Genomic DNA, 23,850 nt, shown 5'->3' with positions numbered 1-23,850 from the left:
GCTTCCCTGTTTGAAAAGCTTTTGCTGTATCCCATAATTTTTGGTATGTTGTGTTTCCATTTTCTTTTGTTTAAAGGTAGTTTTAATTTTCCTTTTGATTTCTTCTTTGACCCATTTGTTCTTCAGGAGTATGTAGTATAATTTCCACATATTTGTGAATTTTTCAGTTTTTCTCCTGTTGTTAAGCTCTAGATTCATACCACTGTGATTGGAAAATTGGTGTGATTTCAACCTTCTTAAATTTGTTAAGCCTTGTTTTGTGACCTAACATATAGTCTATTCTGGCGAATGTTCTGCATGTGCTTGAGATAAATGTCTATTCTGCTGTTGCTGGATGAAATGGAACTCATAGTTTTAAACTTAGTACATGGTCACCCAGAAGAAATATTTCCCAGTTTTACTTGCAGCTAGGTATGGCCATGGGCCTAGGTTCGAGCCAGTAGAATTTGAGGGAAAGTAAAATGCTTAACTTTGGGGATATAACTCGAAAGGGAAGGAAGGTATTTTATCCTCCTACTTTCCCTCTATCCTGATGCCCAGGGTGTGGATGTAATAGTAAGTTATACTGGACTACAACAACAAGGCTAACACGTTATAGATGGTGGAGTCATGAGATAGAAGGAAGTTGGGTCCCTGGATGACCTTTTGAAGTGGAGCCAACATGCCAGACTCAGGCCATCAGCCTCCAGATTTTTACAGAGCAAGAGAAATGAACTTTCAGGATATTTAGGACACTGTTAATGTGGGTGTCTCTTATACATATCCGAATCTATATCCTAACTAATATATCCTGAAAATCTTCAATAAAGTCTGGCTACCCTATAGGCTTGAGTTGGGGACATATTATAGAAGGAAAGGATTGAAGAGATGCCCAGCAGGCTCTGCACAGAGGCAAGTCAGGTGGCGTAGCTCTTGCATCAGAAAAAGCAACACTCACAGCCAAAGATGAGAGTCTCCGCTCCAAATGCCTACAGATGCTGGGTCTTCCACCTTTTAGACAAGAGTTTGAATAAAAATTATTTAGGGGCTTCCCTGGTGGCGCAGTGGTTGAGAGTCTGCCTGCCGATACAGGGGACGTGGGTTTGTGCCCTGGTCCGGGAAGATCCCACATGCCACGGAGCGGCTGGGGCCATGAGCCATGGCCACTGAGCCTGCGTGTCCGGAGCCTGTGCTCCACAACGGGAGAGGCCACAGCAGTGGGAGGCCCGCATACCACAAAAAAAAAAAAAAAAATTATTTAGGTTCCAAGGACAAAGTGATTCAGCACACTGAAGTTGTGGAGAATATGTGAGCAGAACACACCTATATGCTACATACATACACATACACACACATGCATGCACACAGTGTGCTTGTGTACACATGAAATGACATCTATTCATAACAGAAAAAAAAATACCTACTTCACAAATGGAGCTTTTTTTCAATAGGGAATAGCCTCAGGAAAAAAAATTCTGCCCACAAAATAGCATTACAACTTCCCTATTCAATACCATTACTTTTAAAAATTAGGCTATGATTTGAATTCTATAGTGAAATATAATTCTGTGATTTCTAAAGCAAAATGGAGAATCATAGCTCTAGGGACAAAGAATGCTACCTAGTTTTTATATATTTTGTTGAAGATAATACTCTGGTGATTTTCAAGACAAAACACTTAAAAGTAATAAATTGAAGTTCATTGCATCTTATTAATTTTGTTTTGCAAGGACAATGGAATCTGCTGTATTAAATTATTCATTAAATACATCTTAATTTACTCACTTTGCTTTGTATCTATATTACTTCTTTGGATGTTTTCACTTTAATTATTAAAATATCCCTTGTGAGTTTCATTGTAATTGCTATTATCCTGGCATCATTCTATAGAATGGAAATAAAAATATGGGTAAATAGAAGATGATAATGCTTCGTGTTGTAACATCAAAACTACAAAAGCCCAGTAACAGTAATCAGTCCAGATGTACATAATTATTCCATGCCTCACATTCACATTATATAGGGACATTCCACTAAACACTTGAACAGTTTCTCAGACCATGAAAAAACTTCATGATGAAACACAATGGAGCTATGGTTGGAGCACAGTGCAGTTAGACTTTGGACTCTGAAAAACTATATTTCTTGTTTTACAGTCTCTTATTGACACTCTTACAGTCTCCTCACTGGCATGTCAATGACTCCCTTCCCAATACCACTGCTTCACAGCCACACAAATGCTTAGATGCTACCTTTGACAGTGAAGAGTTAGAGGGATCAGTCTAGAAGGAGCAGAAGGAGAAAACTGGCCACTTAGGAGATGTTCTAGGTTTCAGATTCCCATAAGGTAGAGGCAAAGGAGACCTAAGATTTTCATTACAATTGTCCTGCCAAGGGCAGGAAATGAGACAAATTCCTGGAAGACAGTTTATCCAAGATTGGAGAAGAGTTCATCCGACAAGAATACCCCTTTGCCAAACTTTGTGCACTGTTGGTAGAAATGTAAATTAGTACAGCCACTATGGAAAACAGTATGGAGATTCCTCAAAAAATTAAAAATAGAACAACCAACAATCCCACTTCTGAGTATATATCCAAAGGAAATAAAATCAAAACAGATGCACTCCCATGTCCATCGTAGCATTATTTACAATAGCCAAGATAGAGAAAAAACCTAAGTGTCCCCCAATGGAAAAATGGATAAAGAAGATATGAGATATCTACATATATAGTGGAATATTACAACCATGAAAAAGAAGGGAATCCTGACATTTGTGACATGGATGGACCCTGAGGACATGATGCTAAGTGAAACAAGTCAGAGAAAGACAGATACTATGTGATATCACTTATATATGCAGTCTAAAAATGGTGAACTCATAGGAATAAAGAGAAGAATGGTGGTTACCAGGGCGGGGTGGGGCAGGGGAAAGCGAGAGGGGTAAGGTAGATGCTGATCAAAGGATACAAACATGCAGTTAGAAGATGAATAAGTTCTGAGGGCTTAATGCACAGTACTGTGATTATAATTAACAGTATTTACTGTATACTTGAAAATTGTGAAAAGAACAAATATTAAGTGTTCTCACTATAAAACAGAAATGGTGATATGTGATGTGATGGAGGTGTTAGCTAATGTTAGTGGTAATCATACTGTAATATATATAAGTGTATGTACACCTTAAATTTACACAATGTTATATGTCAATTATATCTCAATAAAGATGGAAGAGGAAAAAAAGAACACCCCTGTGCCACTTTCTTTTCTGAATCCAACATTAAATAGAAGGTAGAAAAACAGTAATCCTAGCATTCAATGATTCTAGGATTTCCAAAACACTCCCTATTTATACCATTCCAGCCTTACTGAAATTCATTTCCACATCAGTATTATAGAGCGTTAAGTTAAAATATGAAGTTATACATATTGGTGAAGAAAGAATTTAAAGGATCTTATTTGTATTTACACTGATACTAAAATATGGTCACAAAGGGTAAAAAAGATTCTAAAATATTTCCCAAGGAGTTTTATACTCTTTTCTTCTATTTTCCACTCTTTTCTTCTATTATGTCATACAACTTTTTAACTTCTAAATATGCTTTTAAAACTTTTACTTTCATCCAGCCAATTCAATTTTTTAAAATTAATCCATGGATCATTTCAAAATAAGATAAGAAAAAGATTAATATGACAGATTATATTTTACTCCTCAGTTCTTTGTTGCAATTTTAGTTTATCTATGAAAAAGGCAATATCTAGACAAACTTACTAATAGACACACATAAAATTTATTAGCCCTTAAATGTCTACAGTTTGCTCTCCCTTAAAGGAGCTAATGAACAATTAAATAACACCCTGGAGATGGAGGAAATGGTCACTTCGGGAGGAATATTGACACTGGATAATCAAGACTCACTCCTGGGGTGAAGATAATGTTTCTTACTCAGGGAAAGTGTACAAAGAGACTTGATACTGAAACAAATATTAACCCTCTATGATTCATAGAGTGAACCTGCCTTCCTGTATATTTTCAGTAACCTACTCTTTCCCCATTGCTAAAAATTAGGCATGAACTCTTCCTTGTCCTGTTCTTCACTGCTCATCTCCGAAGCGATATTTTGATATTTTCCTTAATGCTAATTCTCCCTCAAAGAGGAACTTTCAAAATAATTCTTACTCTCATGTAGTGCTCCTCTGTCCAGAAAAGTGTAAAGGGGAAAACACTATAGGAAAATAAAGTTTAGGGTTTCAGTGACAGTCACACCTTTTCTTAATTTCTCTTTAGGTTATAAACTCCTTAAGAAAAAGAACAATGTCTTTTCCATTCCTGTAAAATCCCTTGAGTAATAGCATAATGTCTGCCTCTCAATGGATACATTTCTTTCAGTTTAGGAACTTCTTAGAATCTTAAAGACATTTTCTTTTACTACAACTATAACCATTTCTTCTCTTTAATGTTAACAGACAAATGTAATTTTAAAGCTTCTTTTACATGGATTTTTTAGGAGAAAATATGATAACCTATGCAGAAACAATAGGTCTAATACTATGTAAAATAATCCAGTCTCTTTGCCATTCTCAACAGAATCCTAGACTTTTTATTCCTCCTTGCCCCCACACAAAAAAAAAAAAAAGAGAAAAAAGGAGGAGGTCTTTTCAAATTATGCATTTTGTGTTTGTGTTTATGCACCACCCACAAGGAATACATCTCGTAATTGCTAACATAACTCTTTCATGATCTAAAATTTGAGTTGACGCTGCTGGGTTCAGAGTCAGTTCCTAGGGAGTCTGTATATATTTATAAGGGATTAAATACACTCAGATAGAACAAGTTGAATAAACCTTCCCACTTTAAGAAAATGTATACATAAAAGAGCTATATTAAAATGTTTGAACTATAAATTCAGCACTGTGATTTATTTTGAGATCATTAGCAGAAAATATTACACCATCATGTCAATAATATAACTAGTTAATATATTTTGTAACCAAGATCTAGAATTTTAAGTAAAAAAAAATCCAGTGTATTTTCCTCTTTCTATTTTTCTATTCATTATCTTTGAATATAATGTGGATTGAAAAGAACTTTATGGGGTACAAACCCTAAAATCATTGTTTATCTTGGTATTTGAATTTCTCATTTTTATTTAATGAAATAAGTAGGGTATGATAATCCCAAGAATAAATTCCATTTCCAAATTATTTGACATGCTGCTGCTGCTACACAGCAAACTTAAGATTGTCAAATGAAAAAAAAAAGCAATAAAACTAACACAACATTGTAAATCAACTATACTCCAATGAAAAAAAAATTTTTTAAAGCAATATATAAGAAAGATTTTATATTGGAAAAAGTATGCTGAATGCAAATAACCTATAGAAGGACATTGACACAGGAGGCAGTGATAAAAAGCTTAGAAACACACACGTATTTTGCCATTAAGTACAGACCCTGCAGCCCCAGGATGACACTCATTGCTTTTCGCAACATTCCTTAAGCTAAGAGGTAGCTCTTTCTGGTCATAAAATCCTCAAGAGCAGGAACAGTATCTTTTCCACATCATGTAAAATCCCTTGAGTAATAACATCAACCTCTGATAATATTATTATGGTTAATAATTTACTTTACGTGAATTATTCAATTTTCACAATAACTCTATAAGATACTACTTAAACCCACTTTGTCTATGAGGAAATACACCCCAAGAGGTTAAATGATTTCTCCAAGATAATACACAGTCAGTAAGTATCAGGGCTGGGATCCAAATCCAGACATTCTGAGTCCCAAGCCCTACTTATTTGAAATAATTGTATTTTGCTTATCAAATATGAGAGCCCTCTTCCTGTTTTGCAAACTCTTTGCCACCTTCTTGCTGTATCCTCAAATGGCAGGAGAAGAGGGAAAAGAGAGAGAGACTGAGAGAGAGAGACAGACAGAGAGGAAGAGGAAGAGAGGCTGGGGAGGGGAGAGAGAGATCTTGTGTCTCTTCCTCTTTTTAGAAGGGCATTAATTCCATCATGAGGGCCCCATCCTCATGACCTAATCTAACCCTGATCACCTCCTAAAGGACCCATCTCTAAATACCATCACACTGGGGACTGAGCCTTCAGCATATGAATTTCAAGGACACAAACATTTAGTCTATAATACTCTCCTTGTCCTTTCTAAACACCTAGAAGCGGATCCAATCCACGCAGAAAAGGAAGAGGAGTAGGAGAAAATTAGTCAAAAGCTACACTTTATTGAATACCCAGGTAGTGTGCTAAGCACTTTACATAAATTACCTTTAATCCATGTACCAGCTCTGAAATATAAGACTTTCATGCCTATTTTATGGAAGAGGAAACTGAGTTTCAAGCAGATTAATCCTTCTGTTAAGGTCACTCATCTATCAAGCACTGGATCTAGTATTCAAACGCAAATCTGACTGACTTTAAACAGCAGGCTTTCTGGTGGAGATGACTGTGAGACAGGTGAGCCTTCCTTGGATCTTTAAATCTACTGCACAGGCTTGTCCCCTCCTCACCACCAGCCCAACACTGAACCTACGCTTAATGAACATCCTCAAGACATCAAAAAGTCCTGGTCGGTAGGAAGTCGGGGGTTTGAAACCTCATGGTGAATCGCCTGAAATTGCGTCAAGTACTTCAAGTGGGTGGCAAACACAGACAGCTCCCTAGTGGAACTTTTCATGGGTCCAGAAAACAGTTATCCTCTTTCCTTGTAGAACAGCACTGACATAGCTGGACCTCAAACATGAGTAGCTGTCTGCATGGAGGCGGGACGCTGGGTGACCAAGCCCCAGCCTCACAAAATATTCCCAGGTTCTAGACAGGCACAGAAGCAGGAGAACCTCAAGGGCTTAACATTTCTTCCTGGTGTCAGTGTGGGTCAGAGGTCAGAGGGCATGCCCCAAAGAGTGTACACCCATCATTTCCGAGGTATAAATTTATAGTTATATCTAAGGGTTGAATTTGTATTTAGATGCAATTTTACTTTAAAAAAACGAAAAACGAAAGTAAGAACTTAAACACAGTCCATCTGTCAGACCCTGCTCCACGGGGAAGAGTATTAGCTGACCTGAGGGCAAAGCTGTAGGTCTACCATGCAGAAGGCAAACGATGCTTGCATAAGCTTTCACCAGCTTCCCATGTATTGCTATATACTGCAGCTTCCATACATAAGTTTATGGGATTATATGATCTCCAGTAAAGAATCTTCCAGTGTAGTGGAATGAGATGGGGTGTGACCATCTTTCATTTAATGTTATCTAATGGCAAAGTATTTAATAGGACTGTCAAATTTAAACATCTTACCTTTTTCTTCTACAAAAAGACGTGCATTTCAGATTTGTTTACCTTCCCTGTGTAAGTGAATATCGGTACTAAGCTAGAAGATATTTAAAAACAAAATAAACATTCTTATTTGCTCCCTCAAGGTAAAGGTGACATTTTAAAAATGGGGGAAAAATGACTACATTCTGAAAGAATTTTGAGCTGTAGAGAGAGCATTCTGAAAACAGATGTTTGGAAATGGAAACATGCAACTCTGCTGTCAAAATTAAATAAGCATATTATCTATTAAGTAAGCATATTATCTATTAAATAAGCATATTAAAAACAAACTGCATACCTTACACTTTAAAAACTTAGAAACATAATTTTCTAGGCTATTTTAAAATCATCTACATGAAGAGTTTCACAGGATTCGAACCCGTTAGTAAAAATGTAACAAAGGACACCTTTGTGTGTTAACTGTAAGACCACTAACTCACTGACATCATGGAAAATGGAAATGTACCAGATGAATTTCAACAAACCCTTTCTATTACTGAATATGAAAAAAAGTTATAATTTTACCAGTGGGGTCAAGTTTGCACTTCATCCATCTGAATCTACTTATCTTTATTAGGTATCCTTTTCAGCTTAGTTTTCATTAAAACCAAGTGTGAAAATATACTGAACTTATGATCCAACATTTGAATCACTGATACAACCAAGATTTTCTAAACTATAAAGCACACTCAATCAAGTTTTGTTCACTAATAATTATAAATATTAATAATGACAAAGGTCTATTCCATTAATGTTAAAATTAAAATACTTTTCGAATAGTTTATTATTTGTCTCTTTGTATTTCTATTTTTGTATGTTTTATAATAAATATATTAATAGAATACTATATGCACAGACTTTTTTTTTGAGATTACTATTCTAAACTGTGTAAGACCATTGAGACACAAGTCCATTTTTGAAAGGATGGGTAGTAATTGAATGAGTTTAGGTTTCTTGCCACCTTCAATGTGCAGGGGCTCTATACATGATTTAATCAGATTTAGGAAAAAATAAGTAACCTGTGTTTCTTCCACCAAAATTATGGAGGAAAGTCACATAATCAGTTACCTCTGCTCTTAATAATTTTCCTTTAACTATTTGGCAGAAATCCACAAATAGCATCCATTCATATCTACATGATAATGAAAAGTTCTGTCTTCCATAAATCTAGATTAAACCAGCAAATTTTTAATCCTATTCTTCCCAACTCCTCATTTAAAACATCCCAAACTGGCCATATTGATGAACATGGGGAAGGGAGATTCTCAAAAATGGTAGGACCCTTGTACAGTGGAACAAATACAACGTCCATCATAAAGAGCTCTTTTAGCTTAAAATAAGCTTATTATAAAATAAAATTCAACAGCTTTAAGAATGGACTCCTTATGAGGAGGCCAAACATCTTGAGATCAACCTTCACCTCCTTTGCAATATCTCCAAGTGGTCCTTTTTCTCTGAGTAAAGATTCTCAGATGATTCACTCACTCGCCACATTCACGGCCTCCAGCCACCAAAATGTGATCTTTGAAAGAAGGGACTTCCCACCTCCACCAGAGAACGTGATCCAAAAGCTCCAGGCAGCTACTCACCCACAGTGTAGTTGGCAGAGAGGATTGGGGAAAGAGGAATTTCCTTTCTCTCGTCTGCAGATAATCACCTTTCATCCTAAAGCATAAATTTTGATTACCCAGATTATTTCAGCTTTCAGAGCCACAAGGGTTATTAGTGGTAATAAAATCATTCAGCCTTATAAAAAATTTTTTTTAAAAAAGGATTCCAACCACAGTATTTAAGAATCTGACCTCACAGCCCATTATCCACCCACTATGTAAAGTAATTTTCTCTTTGCTGTCAGTGTGACCCTTTTTCCATTTCTTTAGCTACATTTCAAAAGGAAAATGAAGTGATGTGACTGACCTCATCAGGTCAGAATTATCTGCAGCCAAAGCATGGGTGGTGGTGGGAAGTGGGGTGGGGGGGGGCGTGTTTTGTTTCATTTATTTGTATAAATCTAACTGGCCCAAATGGATGCCAAAATCAAGAGCTTACCCTTATTCACACTGTACTTAAACCCAACTGATAGAGCCTACTAACTCTGGTGGTTCCTAAGCATGATCACCTGCTAAAGTAACAATTCTATTCTTCTCCACACAGAAGGAGAGGTGAAATCCTTCCCGTCAGCTTAATTTTGTCCTCCTCACTTGATGACTGTGGCTTTAAGCCATCTCTCAAGGACTCTGCCCTTACTATCTAATGGACATTCTAGAAACTCTCCTTCCCTCAACTATCCCTCCTAAAATATGCATTAAAGTTTGTGTTCACTTTTAATACTATTCATTTCTAATATCTAAACCTTCATAAATCAGCTGGGAAAAGCTACTATTTTCAAGAGGCGCCTCGCATTTCTAAGAAAATGCATGTTGGCATATATATGATACAGCTGCATTCTTTGTGGATCCATGTCTATCTCTAGAAAGAGGAATCAGGTTTTCAAAGAGCCCAGTGAGGCATGTGGAAATCCAAGCAGGCATTTGGAAAAGAACTTTTCTCAAAGAAGTTACAAAAGTGCGTAGGTAATATGACTCCATATTTCTTTTTAATTCCACATGCAGAGGCTGGGAAACATTTGGGAAACAAAATACTTCTAAACATTGTGAGTAGTGGAATTACATTTCTTTTTTTCTTTTTCCTTATATGCTTCTACATTTTCCAAAATATCTACCACAAACTTGCTAGTTTTTTAATCAGATTTTTTGAAAGCATATGAAGTAGAGTGGAAAGATTTTTTTTTCCTATTATGTTTTAAAGCATACATTATCTCAATTATAGAGGATTTGGTTTTCAGAATGATTCCTCCAAAATAAATTTGTGGTATATCCAAAATATAAATTATGTCTGCTTTATATAAAGATTTCTTTTAATTAACCATATTGCAAATCGCTTGCAGTTAGAGTCACTAAATCATCACTCTGCTTGAATTTCTCTTTTCTTGGTCGTACCTAGTCAAGTATTTATCAAAATGCAAAGGCATAGCAAAGAAGTACCATACATCAATTGCTTTGAACATCTTGTTCAATAGGGTCTTTTGAGGAATACGACTTAATTTTTCATAATTAAATAACGCTCTATTTCTATACACTTTTAACAGATAATATTCATATCCTTCTGCTGCTAAAAACAAGTGTATAATGTGAATATGTTTTCCTCAAGTAAATATTTTGGGAATTTTGCAGAGGGGGTAAAATGGGAACAGAAAAGATGGAGGTAGCTAATCATTGGTTATATATAGCACGTATATGAAGGACGAAGGCATAAATTTGGTAAGAAAAAAGGAAAATAAATTTTCAGAGCTGTTTTTAAAAAAAAAAGAATCTATTCAACAGCTGAATTTGAAAAGCAGTTTACCAGTTGTTACAGTAAATATATTCAAAGTGAATGATATAACCACTAATTAGGTTTGAATCACTCAAGTGTACATTTGCTGTGACAACAGTTTTCCCTTTACAGATCATCCCTCTGTTTATAAAAGAGCTGAAAATTAACATTTCCTGCCTTTGTCAAACTGAAGCATCTCTCAATAGTTCTCAGCAAACATCTGAAGGATTCTTGCATCCTGAGATCATCTGGCCATTATGTTTTCAAGTGTTGTCTCTCTTCAAGAACTGAGCAAGGTGCACAGAATAGTGATTGCAGATTCTTTGTAAAATAGCAACAAGAGCACAACAAAAATACCTGATGGAGAAGAGATCATGGGTTACCATTCATAGCAGATGGGAATCAACGTAAATTGACAGTGGAAGTTTTCATTCTGTTTTGCACATGACTAACCACAAGTAAAGCCTGAGCCCCAGAGAAATAAAATGCAAGATTGCATCGCAGTGTTTTTAATACAGCGATTATTAGTAGATCCAGATTTAAACAGATTTATTTTCTTCCTAATTGAAATGGTTTCTTGAAGAATGCTGTTTTAAGAGCATGTGCTGTTCAGTACCAAATAAAGCCTAATGCCCACTCATTTTCACAAGTATTACTCTAAAACGGGGACAGTTTTCTGGGTTAATTTTAATATATCATCCCCTAAACATCAACCAAACTGTGATGTACTGCTATCAGGAATGAAAGTGCTTTTCCCTGGGACTCTCAGTTGAAGATTTTTAAAAAAGGAGGAATGGTCTCATTCTACTGTGGAACTGAGATTCTCTACTCTCTGACAAATAAAAGTGCTGTTTCGGCCCTAAAATTCACTACTTATTAGGGAACATCTTAAGATTTGTAGCACAGTCTCAGTTCTTGAGGGAGTGAATAAACTAATGCTATGTCACAGGATTTACTCAGTTCTCCAAGTGGCAGACACACAGGCAATTGTGTAAAGGTCAACTACCTAGAAGATGTTTCCTACTTATTTTTCTGAGCACATTCTTATTCTCATCTCTCATTCTTCCAAGGCTTTTTTTCTGGGTTTTTTGGGTTTTTTTCTTAAAATTTCCACACTTCCTCAAGCTTCTCACAAGCTTTGTGATTAATTGAAAATCTCTCAAGTTGAATTCTTCGTGACAAATTATTCTGAAATTGATTTTAAATTGACACATTCTAAGCTCACTTTTTAAGGGAAGGATGTTCCTACCTTTTGACCCTCACTGCCATTGTTATCTCCTGTCATCTTTAATCATTTTACCTTCTCCAACACACTTCGTATGTTACCATCAATCCAATGCTGTTCCTTGTTCACAGCATATCTTACACCTCCTTCATCCTTCACTGCTGAAACAGTGCTCATCCTTCAAGGACTTGTTCAAATAACACCTCCTTCCTGTGGCTTTCCCCCACAATAGTTTATTTATAATTACATTATATTTTGGCTAATAAACAGCCCTTTCCCACCTGGAAAATTTGTCCTCTGTGATAAAATTCTAAAGATACACAAGCAGATGGGACTTCCCTGGTGGTCCTGTGTTAAGACTTCTCCTTCCAATGCCAGGGACATGGGTTCGATCCCTGGTCAGGGAGCTAAGATCCCACATGCCTCGTGGCCAAAAAACCAAAACATAAAACAGAAGCAATATTATAACAAATTCAATAAAGACTTTAAAAATGGTCCACATCAAAAAATCTTTAAAAAAGATACACTAGCAGAGAGGTGAAGAGGAAAAGGGATACATACCTAGCTTGCTAAGTCAACTGAACCAACGTTACTAATCAATAAGGCGGTCAATGTCAGAGCCAAAACACTCTCACGATCAATACCTCCCCTAAGGCACCCATTAGTCAGCCTTATATTTGTTGTAGTTCTGGGTCTACTCTCTTATTTACCATAAGAATCTCAAGCGTTTATTTATACTTGGAACTCAGGACCTGGTCAATACCTTCTGCTTACTCAGTACCAAACAAATGTATGTTGAAATTGGCTGAATTTTTGGACTCTACATATTGGACATAAAAGAACACTTTATGTCTCAAAACATATACAATAAAAGGAAATCTGAGGGAATGATGAAAATAACACTCAGGTAGACAGAACAGACTTCTGTTCTAGTTTGAGTTCTACCACCTATGTCACTTTGAGGATGAAGATCTCATTTCCATGTACATAAAACAGAGAACTTGAAGGAACTTCTCCACTGACTTTCAAATCTTCTTTAAGATGAAACATAGCGGAATATATCAAAGAATTTTGAAAATTCAGTCTCACTGTGGACTAAAATCAACAACACAGAGAAGGAAAACATGCCAATCTGTAAACCAACTAAGACAATTAGTCTTATAAAGTTAAATAAGTCTAAGAGAGTAGTTAATATGCAACCTGTCTGTAATTATGGAAGTTCCCATGATGTGTAAGTCAGTAGCCAGTTTCCCATCTTCATAGAAAAAAAAAAAAAGGAAATAACAGGATATTATTTAAGGAAAGACAAGTGATTTTTGTTTTTGTTGTTGTATTGTACTTACAGGCATGGCAATTCTGTAAAACAAAAGGGAGTCCACCACACAGAACAGTGAACTTTTGATCTGGCCTCACTTAAAGAACTGACCATGTTAGATTGTTACATGAAAAAACAAAAAGGAGGCAGAAGACAGGAAAAAGTAGGAGGAGGAAAAGAAGAATGAAGAAGGATAAGAAGCAGAAATAATAATATCTCAGAGTTATCTGTCTCACTGCTAAACATCGGATATGAGAATTTTAGAATTGATTTAAGTTATATATACATGTATATATATTTATATATCTTTTCTGACAACTTTGTTAAAACTTATGCAAAAATAAAGAAAATAAAGATAAAGAAAAAATATTGACAGAAGGCAGAGGGGAAAAACCACCTTACCTACAGAGGAACAAAGGTAACAAAGAATTACATTCAACTCCTCCTCAGAAACCATGCAAGCCCAGAGAGTGAAGTGAAACATTTAAAGTGTTGAGAGAAAGAAACCACCAACCTAGAATTCTGTACCCTGCAAAATGACCCTTCAAAAATGAAGGAGAAATAAAGACTTTATGAGACAAACAGAAACTGAGGGAATTTGTTGCCAGTAGAGCTGTCTTTCAAGAAATGTTAAAAAAAAAAAAAGTTCTTAAGAGAGAAGGAAAATAATATAGGTCAGAAACTCAGATCTACATAATGTGAGGAAGAATACTGAAGAAGGAATAAGTGAAGGTAAAGTAAAACATGAATTATGTTGGTTTTTACCAGCATTAACAATCTTAGATGATGCTCTGCTAGACATATGGCATAAAGAATAAAAGAAAATGAAAATATATCCATATATAAACATGAAATAATTGTAGAAATACAGGGGGGGTTTGATAGGGCATTTACTTATGGATTTCCATTATGCTGAATATAAAAGTGGAAAGAGCTTTTAAATTTCTCTCAAGCGTTAAATTTCCATTAATATGTGAATAATCAAAAACTATTATGATTACATGAAGCAGATAGAACAGGACATCAGAAACCTTCCTTAACATACGTCTTGGATTTTTGACTTTTTGCTTACAGTTATACTGTTGTGCTGGTTAATGTTTTGTTGTTGTTGTTGTTAGGTCCATTTGTTTATTTTTGTTTTTATTTCCGTTACTCTAGGAGGTGGGTCAAAAAAGATCTTGCTGTGATTTATGTCAAAGAGTGTTCTTCCTATGGTTTCTTCTAAGAGTTTTATAGTGTCTGGTCTTACATTTAGGTCTTTAATCCATTTTGAGTTTATTTTTGTGTATGGTGTTAGGGAGTGTTCGCATTTCATTCTTTTACATGTAGCTGTCCAGTTTTCCCAGCACCACTTATTGAAGAGACGGTCTTTTCTCCATTGTATATCTTTGCCTCCTTTGTCATAGATTAGTTGACCATAGGTGCATGGGTTTATCTCTGGGCTTTCTATCCTGTTCCATTGATCTATATTTCTGTTTTTGTGCCAGTACCATGTTGTCTTGATTACTGTAGCTTTGTTTTATAGTCTGAAGTCAGGGAGTCTGATTCCTCCAGCTTCATTTTTTTCCCTCAAGACTGTTTTGGCTATTTGGGGTCTTTTTTGTCACCATACAAATTTTAAGATTTTTTGTTCTAGTTCTGTAAAAAATGCCATTGGTAATTTGATAGGGATTGCACTGAATCTGTATTTGCTTTAGGTAGTATAGTCATTTTGATTCTCCCAATCCAAAAACATGGTATAACTTTCCATCTGTTTGTGTCATCTTTGATTTTTTCATCAGTGTCTTATAATTTTCTGAGTACAGGTATTTTACCTCCTTAGTTAGGTTTATTCCTAGGTATTTTATTCTTTTTGTTGCCATGGTGAATGGGATTCTTTCCTTAATTTCTCTTCCTGATCTTTCATTGTTAGTGTATAGGAATGCAAGAGATTTCTGTGCATTAATTTTGTATCCTGCGACTTTACCAAATTCATTGATTAGCTCTAGTAGTTTTCTGGTGGCAACTTTAGGATTTTGTATGTATAGCATCATGTCATCTGCAGTGACAGTTTTACTTCTTCTTTTCCAATTTGTATTCCTTTCATTTCTTTTTCTTCTCTGATTCACATGGCTAGGACTTCCAAAACTATGTTGAATAACAGTGGCAAGAATGGACATTCTTGCCTTCTTCCTGATATTAGAGGAAATGGTTTCAGTTTTTCACCATTGAGAATGATGTTTGCTGTGGGTTTGTTGTATATGATCTTTATTATGTTGAGGTACGTTCCCTCTATGCTCACTTTCTGGAGAGTTTTTATCATAAATTGGTGTTGAATTTTGTCAAAAGGTTTTTCTGCATCTATTGAGATGATCATATGGTTCTTATTCTTCAATTTGTTAATATGGTGTATCACATTGATTGGTTTGCGTATATTGAAGAACCCTTGCATCCCTGGGATAAATCCAACTTGATCATGGTGTATGATCCTTTTAATGTGTTGTTGGATTCTGTTTGCTAGTATTTTGTTGAGGATTTTTGTATTTATATTCATCAGTGATATTGGTCTGTAGTTTTCTTTTTTTGTGGTATCCTTGCCTGGTTTTGGTATGAGGGTGATGTTAGCCTTGTAGAATGAGTTTGGGGGTGTTCCTTCCTCTGCAAGTTTTTGGAAGAGTTTGAGAAGGATGGGTGTTAGCTCTTCTCTAAATGTTTGATAGAATTCACCTGTGAAGCCATCTGGTCCTGGTCTTCTGTGTGTTGTAAGATTTTTCTTCACAGTTTCAATTTCATTACTTGTGGTTGGGCTGTTCATATTTTCTATTTCTTCCTGGTTCAGTCTTGGAAGGTTATACCTTTCTAAGAATTTGTCCATTTCTTCCAGGTTGTCCATTTTCTTGGCATAGAATTGCTTGTAGTAGTCTCTTATGATGGTTTGTATTTCTGCAGTGTCTGTTGTAACTCCTCCTTTTTCATTTCTAATTTTATTGATTTGAGTCCTCTCTCTCTTTTTCTTGATGAGTCTGGCTATAGGTTTATCAATTTTGTTCTTCTCAAAGAACCAGCTTTTAGTTTTATTGATCTTTGCTATTGTTTCTTTGTTTCTATTTCATTTATTTCTGCTCTGATCTTTATGATTTCTTTCCTTCTTCTAACTTTGGGCTTTGTTTGTTCTTCTTTCTCTAGTTCTTTTAGGTGCAAGGTTAGATTGTTTATTTGAGATTTTTCTTGTTTCTTGAGGTAGGATTGTATTGCTATAAACTTCCCTCTTAGAACTGCTTTTGCTGCATCCCATAGGCTTTGGATCATTGTGTTTTCATTGTCTTTTGATTCTAAGTATTTTTTGATTTCCTCTTTGATTTCTTCAGTGATCTCTTTGTTATTTAGTAATGTATTTTTTAGCCTCCATGTGTTTGTGTTGTTTACATTTTTTTCCCTGTAATTGATTTCTAATCTCATAGAGATGTGGTCAGAAAAGATGCTTGATATGACTTCAATTTTCTTAAATCTACTGAGGCTTGATTTGTGACCCAAGACGTGATCTATCCTGGAGAATGTTCCATAAGCACTTGAGAAGAAAGTGTAATCTGCTGTTTTCAGATGGAATGTCCTATAATTATCAATTAAATCTATCTGGTCTATTGTGTCATTTAAAACTTGTGTTTCCTTATTAATTTTCTGTGTGGCTGATCTGTCCTTTGGTGTAAGTGAGGTGTTAAAGTCCTCCACTATTATTGCATTACTGTTGATTTCCTCTTTTATAGCTGTTAACATTTTCCTTATGTATTGAGGTGCTCCTATGTTGGGTGAATGTATATTTATAATTGTTATATCTTCTTGGATTGATCCCTTGATCATTATGTAGTGTCCTTCCTTGTCTCTTGCAACATTCTTTATTTTAAAGTGTATTTTATCTGCTATGGGTATTGCTACTCCAGCTTTCTTTTGATTTCCATTTGCATGGAATACCTTTTTCTATCCCCTCACTTTCAGTCTGTATGTGTCCCTAGGTCTGAAGTGGGTCTCTTGTAGACAGCATATATATGGGTCTTGTTTTTGTATCCATTCAGCAAGCCTGTGTCTCTTGCTTGGAGCATTTAATCCATTCACATTTAAGGTAATTATCGATATGTATGTTCCTATGACCATTTTCTTAATTGTTTTGGGTTTGTTTTTGGAGGCCTTTTCTTCTCTTGTGTTTCCCACTTAGAGAAGTTCCATTAGCATTTGCTGTAGAGCTGGTTTGGTGGTGCTGAATTCTCTTAGTTTTTGGTTGTCTGTAAAGCTTTTGATTTCTCCATAGAATCTGAATGAGATCCTTGCTGGGTAGAGTAATCTTGGTTGTAGTTTCTTCCTTTTCATCACTTTAAATATATTGTGCCACTCCCTTCTGGCTTGTAGAGTTTCTGCTGAGAAATCAGCTGTTAACCTTATGGGAGTTTCCCTGTATGTTATTTGTCATTTTTCCCTTGCTGCTTTCAATAATTTTTCTTTTTCTTTAATTTTTGTCTATTTGATTACTATGTGTCTCGGCACGTTTCTCCTTAGGTTTATCCTATATGTGACTCGCTGCGCTTCCTGGACTTCGGTGGCTATTTCCTTTCCCATGTTAGGGAAGTTTTCGACTATAATCTCGTCAAATATTTTCTCGGGTCCTTCTCTCTCTCTCTCCTCCTTCTGGGACCCCTATAATGGGAATGTTGTTGCATTTAATGTTGTCCCAGAGGTCTGTTAGGCTGTCTTCATTTCTTTTCATTCTTTTTTCTTTATTCTGTTCCGCAGCAGTGAATTCTACCATTCTGTCTTCCAGGTCACTTATCAGTTCTCCTGCCTCAGTTATTCTGCTATTGATTCCTTCTAGTGTAGTTTTCATTTCAGTTATTGTATTGTTCATCTTTGCTTGTTTGTTCTTTAATTCTTCTAGGTGTTAGTTCTTTAATTCTTCTAGGTCTTTGTTAAACATTTCTTGCATCTTCTCAATCTTTGCCTCCATTCTTTTTCCGAGGTCCAGATCATCTTCACTAACATTATTCTGAAATCTTTTTCTGGAAGGTGCCTGTCTCCACTTCGTTTAATTGTTTTTGTGGGGTTTTATCTTGTTCCTTTATCTGGTACATAGTCCTCTGCCTTTTCATTTTGTCTCTCTTTCTGTGAATGTGGTTTTCTTTCCACAGGCTGCATGATAGTAGTTCTTCTTACTTTTGCTGTCTGTCCTCTGGTCTGTGCTGGTTAATGTTTAACAACCGGCCCTATGGGCCAACATGAGCCACTCTCGCACACTACATGTTCTTCCTTTTCAGACTAAAGTATTCAGCATTCATTGCTATCAATTTGACTATTGTTACCAACAAAGCCAAAGTTTTTTCAACAACATATTCACCAAGAAAACTGCCAGCTTCAATGAACCACCTAATTAACTGTAATCTAATTAGAAATCAGAAATGAAGTTGGTGATGTTAATCCACTAGAACAGTGGTTAAGTCCCTGGGATTTTAGATGCTCAGATTTAAGTCCTGTTATCAACTATTAGAAGACATGATTTTGAGCTTGACACGTAAAATCTCTAAACCTTTTTTCCACATCTCTAAACTTAACATAATACCAGGCCTGCCTTACTCTTGCATAAAAATTAAGTTAAATAATCCATGTAAAGTACATCCAATAATCACTATATGTGTATGGCACACAGAAAAACTTCATTTCTATTTTTACTCTTTGAGAAGAACATGAGTATTTACAGTTATAAATATCCAAAGTAACGGTTTCTCTCATGTAAAAATGAATTCACTTTCTTGAGTTATTTATAGTGGCACTTTCAATTTATTTTCAAAAGTGAACAAGTACATTTAATTTAAAATTAATAAGATCATTATTGTGTATTCATTAAAAATTTCATGTGATTATTGGAAGCATTTACAAGGTATGCAATGGACTCATTATATAGAAGAGACAGTAATTAGACATTAATAAATGGAATTTTAAATAATCACTTATAAAAATATATTACTAAATTTGAGATCTCTTATTTTAAAATCTATCAATAATTTCTATTTACTATAGAGAAAGTAAGAAATTAAATGTTTTGTGAATACTTAAACAAATAGAATTAATTTTAGAAATGGATGACAAAGGATAAGTCTGATAAGTCAGAGTCATTCTCCCGTCTGCTAGAAAACTGTAATGCAGTCAGGAGATTCTGTTGATGTTCTTCTCTGTATCTTCTCCTTTTTCAATAATCAAGGTCATTATTTAATAATGTCAATGGAGTCTCTTTTTTCTCCTCCCATACACTGACAATTAGCACCAAATTATCTTTAAAAATAACTAAAATTAAGCCCAGAGATAAACCCACGCACATATGGTCACCTTATCTTTGACAAAGGAGGCAGAAATGTACAGTGGAGAAAGGACAGCCTCTTCAATAAGTGGTGCTGGGAAAACTGGACAGCTACATGTAAAAGTATGAGATTAGATCACTCCCTAACACCATACACAGAAATAAGCTCAAAATGGATTAAAGACCTAAATGTAAGGCCAGAAACTATCCAACTCTTAGAGGAAAACATAGGCAGAACACTCTATGACATAAATCACAGCAAGGTCCTTTTTGACCCACCTCCTAGGGAAATGGAAATAAAAACAAAAGTAAACAAATGGGACCTAATGAAACTTCAAAGCTTTTGCACAGCAAAGGAAACCATAAAGAAGACCAAAAGACAACCCTCAGAATGGGAGAAAATATTTGCAAATGAAGCAACTGATAAAGGATTAATCTCCAAAATTTATAAGCAGCTCATGCAGCTTAATAACAAAAAAACAAACAACCCAATCCAAAAATGGGCAGAAGACCTAAATAGACATTTCTCCAAAGAAGATATACAGAGTGCCAACAAACACATGAAAGAATGCTCAACATCACTAATCATTAGAGAAATGCAACTCAAAACTACAATGAGATATCATCTCACACCAGTCAGAATGGCCATCATCAAAAAATCTACAAACAATAAATGCTGGAGAGGGTGTGGAGAAAAGGGAACCCTCTTACACTGCTGGTGGGAATGTAAATTGATACAGCCACTGTGGAGAACAGTATGGAGGTTCCTTAAAAAGCTACAAATAGAACTACCATATGACCCAGCAATCCCACTACTGGGCATATACCCTGAGAAGACCAAAATTCAAAAAGAGTCATGTACCAAAATGTTCGTTGCAGCTCTATTTACAATAGCCCAGAGATGGAAACAACCTAAGTGTCCATCATCGGATGAATGGATAAAGAAGATGTGGCACATATATACAATGGAATATTACTCAGCCATAAAAAGAGACGAAATTGAGCTATTTGTAATGAGGTGGATAGACCTAGAGTCTGTCATACAGAGTGAAGTAAGTCAGAAAGAGAGAGACAAATACCGTATGCTAACACATATATATGGAATTTAAGAAAAAAAAATGTCATGAAAAACCTAGGGGTGAAACAGGAATAAAGACACAGACTTACTAGAGAATGGACTTGAGGCTATGGGGAGGGGGAAGGGTAAACGGTGACAAAGCGATAAAGAGGCATGGACATATATACACTACCAAACGTAAGGTAGACAGCTAGTGGGAAGCAGCCGCATAGCACAGGGAGATCAGCTCGGTGCTTTGTGACCGCCTGGAGGGGTGGGATAGGGAGGGTGGGAGGGAGGGAGACGCAAGCGGGAAGAGATATGGGAATATATGTATATATATAACTGATTCATTTTGTTGTGAAGCTGAAACTAACATACCATTGTAAAGCAATTATACTCCAATAAAGATGTTAAAATAAATAAATAAATAAATAAATAAAAAATAACTAAAATTGTTCAATGCAGTGCTTTCTTATTTCACTGGTGAGCTCCTTTAACTATCCTTCATAGTACTTCTTATAGTTTGAAATTACCTGCTTATATGATTGTTTGATTATAATCCCCACTAGACTATTTTGCCTACAGTGATACTCCCGACTTCCAGCACAGGACCAGGCACAGAGCAGGGACCCAGGAAACACTGATCAAGGAAGGAAAGCCTCTTGTTTGGGTACCTTGGTTAATTAGCAGATATCAGAGCTCTAGTCTAAGGCTCTATGCCCTATTTTATACAACAAAAAAGCCCTGTAATAAAAAAGCAAGTCTTTTTGAATGTCTGTTACAATGACTGCATAATCCCCAAGATTTCCAGTTATCCTTTAAGCATGGAAAGTCTTTAAAGATGGAGTTTCATCTCATTTTCTCTGAATATGCATAATGTGCAGGGAGGCACTTGTATCCCGTCAGACATTTTAAAAATATTTAATATGTTAAATATTCTAAAATATACAGTATATTATAAATCGTATGATTTTAAATGCTCTATTTCTCACCAGCTAAATGGGCTCCGATTATTGGCCTGAATGTTTTATCTTACTTTCAGAGACAGGACTGGTAATAGAAATGAAACGTGTGTCTGTTCAGGTAATACTGTGTATATTATTTTATCTTTGAAAGTTATATTTTATTGTTTCAAAAAAACAAAATAATAAAAAGAGTTATGAAGCTTTCCCTCTATTATGCTTTTCTGAAAGAGTTTATACAGAATGGAAATTTTACCTTTTTAAAATAGTTAATAGAACCCTTGGGTAAAAACATTAAAAACAGAGGTTTGTTAGGAGAGAGGGCAGAATCAGTCATCAAGAATTCAACTTCTTCAGTAAATACGGCATTATTCACACTTTCTATTTATTTTTATGTTAATTTTGGTTAATATGTATTTCAAGGAATTTGCCCATTCATCCAAATTGTAGAATTTATTGGCATATAGTTGTTCATAAATTCCTATTGTTTTCATTTTAAAATCTATAGTATGTATATGTGTTGATGTCCCCTTTGTGGTTCCTGATGTTGGTAATTTGTGTGGTCTCCTTTTAAAAAATTTTTTCCTTGATTAGTCTTGCTTTAAACTTTTATTAATCATTTTTTAAAAACCAACTTTTGATTTTGTTAGAAAAACAAGAGTAAATTAAATTTGAAATGAGTAGAAGGAAGTAAATAACAAAGATAACAAATGGAAATCAATGACCAGAAAAGACAATATAGAAAAACTTAATAAAGCCAAATATTGGTTCTTTTAATAAAACAATACCAAGCAAGACTGACCAAGAAAAAAGATAAAAACTCAAATTGCCAGTATCAGGAATAAAGAAGGGGACATCACTATATATTCTATAAATATTAAAAAGTACCTCTATATCAATAAAACTGATAACTAAGATAAAATGGATGAATCTTCAAAATAAACAAATTACCAAACTGATGCAAGTAGAAAAAGAAATTTTAAATAGCCATATATCTGTTAAAAATTGAGTCTTAACTTAAAACTTTCCCAGGTCCAGACTGTTTTATTTGTGAATTCTGTCAAATATTAAAGGAGAAAGAAATAACTCAGATGGTTTCTCTAGTGAATTCTGTCAAACATTTGAGAAAAAATAATTCATTCTTATGCACACTTTTAAAAAATATAGGAGGATATAACACTTCCTAACTTTTTTCTGAGGTTAACATAACTCTGACAGCAAACCTGACAAATATATTAAAAAAATAACTACAGACCACTATCTCTCATGAACACAAATGCAAAAGCTCTCAACGAAGTATTAGCAAATCATACCTGGAAATATATTAAAAGATAATATAACATGACCAAGTGGGATTTATCCCAGGGATGCAAAATTAATTTACCACTTGTATAAATCAATGTCATTCACCATATTAACTATAAAGGGAAATGACATGTGCACATCAATATAAGCAGGAAAGCTTTTGGCAAAATGCAGCATCCATTCATGATAAAATGAAAGCCTTTTATCAATCTAGGAATAGAAGGGAACTGCCATAATCTGATAAAGGGCACCTAGTTTTTAAAAACATATACAGCTATCATCATACTTAATGGTGAAATAGTAAATTCTTTCCCCCTTAATATTATGAATAAGGCCAGGATGTTGACTTTTAACAAGTCTATGTAGCATTGCACTGGAGGTCCTAACCAACTATTAAAGAAAGAAACTTAAATAAAAGATTATAAAGATTAAAAAAGAAGAAATAAAACTATACTTTATTCACATGCAACACAACTGAGGATGCAGAAAAATCCTATGAACCTATGAAAATCTGGTAGAGCATATATTGTATATATCAAAGTCATGAGATTCAAGGTCAATATATACTTATCGTATATCTATATACTACCAGTGAAAAAATTTGAAAATAAAATTTCTAAAAATTATCATTTGCAACAGCCTCAATAAACATTAAATACTTAGAGGTAAATTTAACAAAAGATGTATGAGACTTCTCAATTACAGACTATAAAATATTACTGAGAGATATTAAAAAATGCCTAAATATATACCTAAAGATATACCATGTTCATTCAACTAAAGACTTAAGGTTATTAAGTTGTCCATTTTCTCCCATGTAATCTCAGCCACAATCTCAGCAGACTTTTTATAAAAGTTGACACACTGATTCTAAAAATATCTATTGAAATAAAAAAGATCTAGAGTAGCCAAAATAGTCCTGCAAAAGAAGGAAAAATTTGGACAACTCACTCTTTCTTATTTCAAGATTTATTCTA

The 23,850-nt window shown here is 35.0% G+C and overlaps 1 long non-coding RNA gene across 1 annotated transcript in view; it reads right to left on the bottom strand.

The window, feature by feature from the left end:
* LOC132422123 (uncharacterized) overlaps positions 1–23,850 on the bottom strand; it is a 255,351-nt gene that overhangs the window by 70,451 nt on the left and 161,050 nt on the right. Inside the window, exon 2 of the long non-coding RNA XR_009518812.1 lies at positions 8,905–8,980. This is a non-coding gene — a long non-coding RNA (uncharacterized lncRNA). The remainder of the gene's footprint in view (positions 1–8,904; positions 8,981–23,850) is intronic.

This window comes from Delphinus delphis, chromosome 3 (assembly GCF_949987515.2).
Source record: "Delphinus delphis chromosome 3, mDelDel1.2, whole genome shotgun sequence".
In the NCBI taxonomy this organism is placed as follows: domain Eukaryota; kingdom Metazoa; phylum Chordata; class Mammalia; order Artiodactyla; family Delphinidae; genus Delphinus; species Delphinus delphis.
The sequence above is the reverse complement of the archived record's forward strand: the minus strand, read 5'-3'. Positions and strand labels throughout refer to the sequence as shown.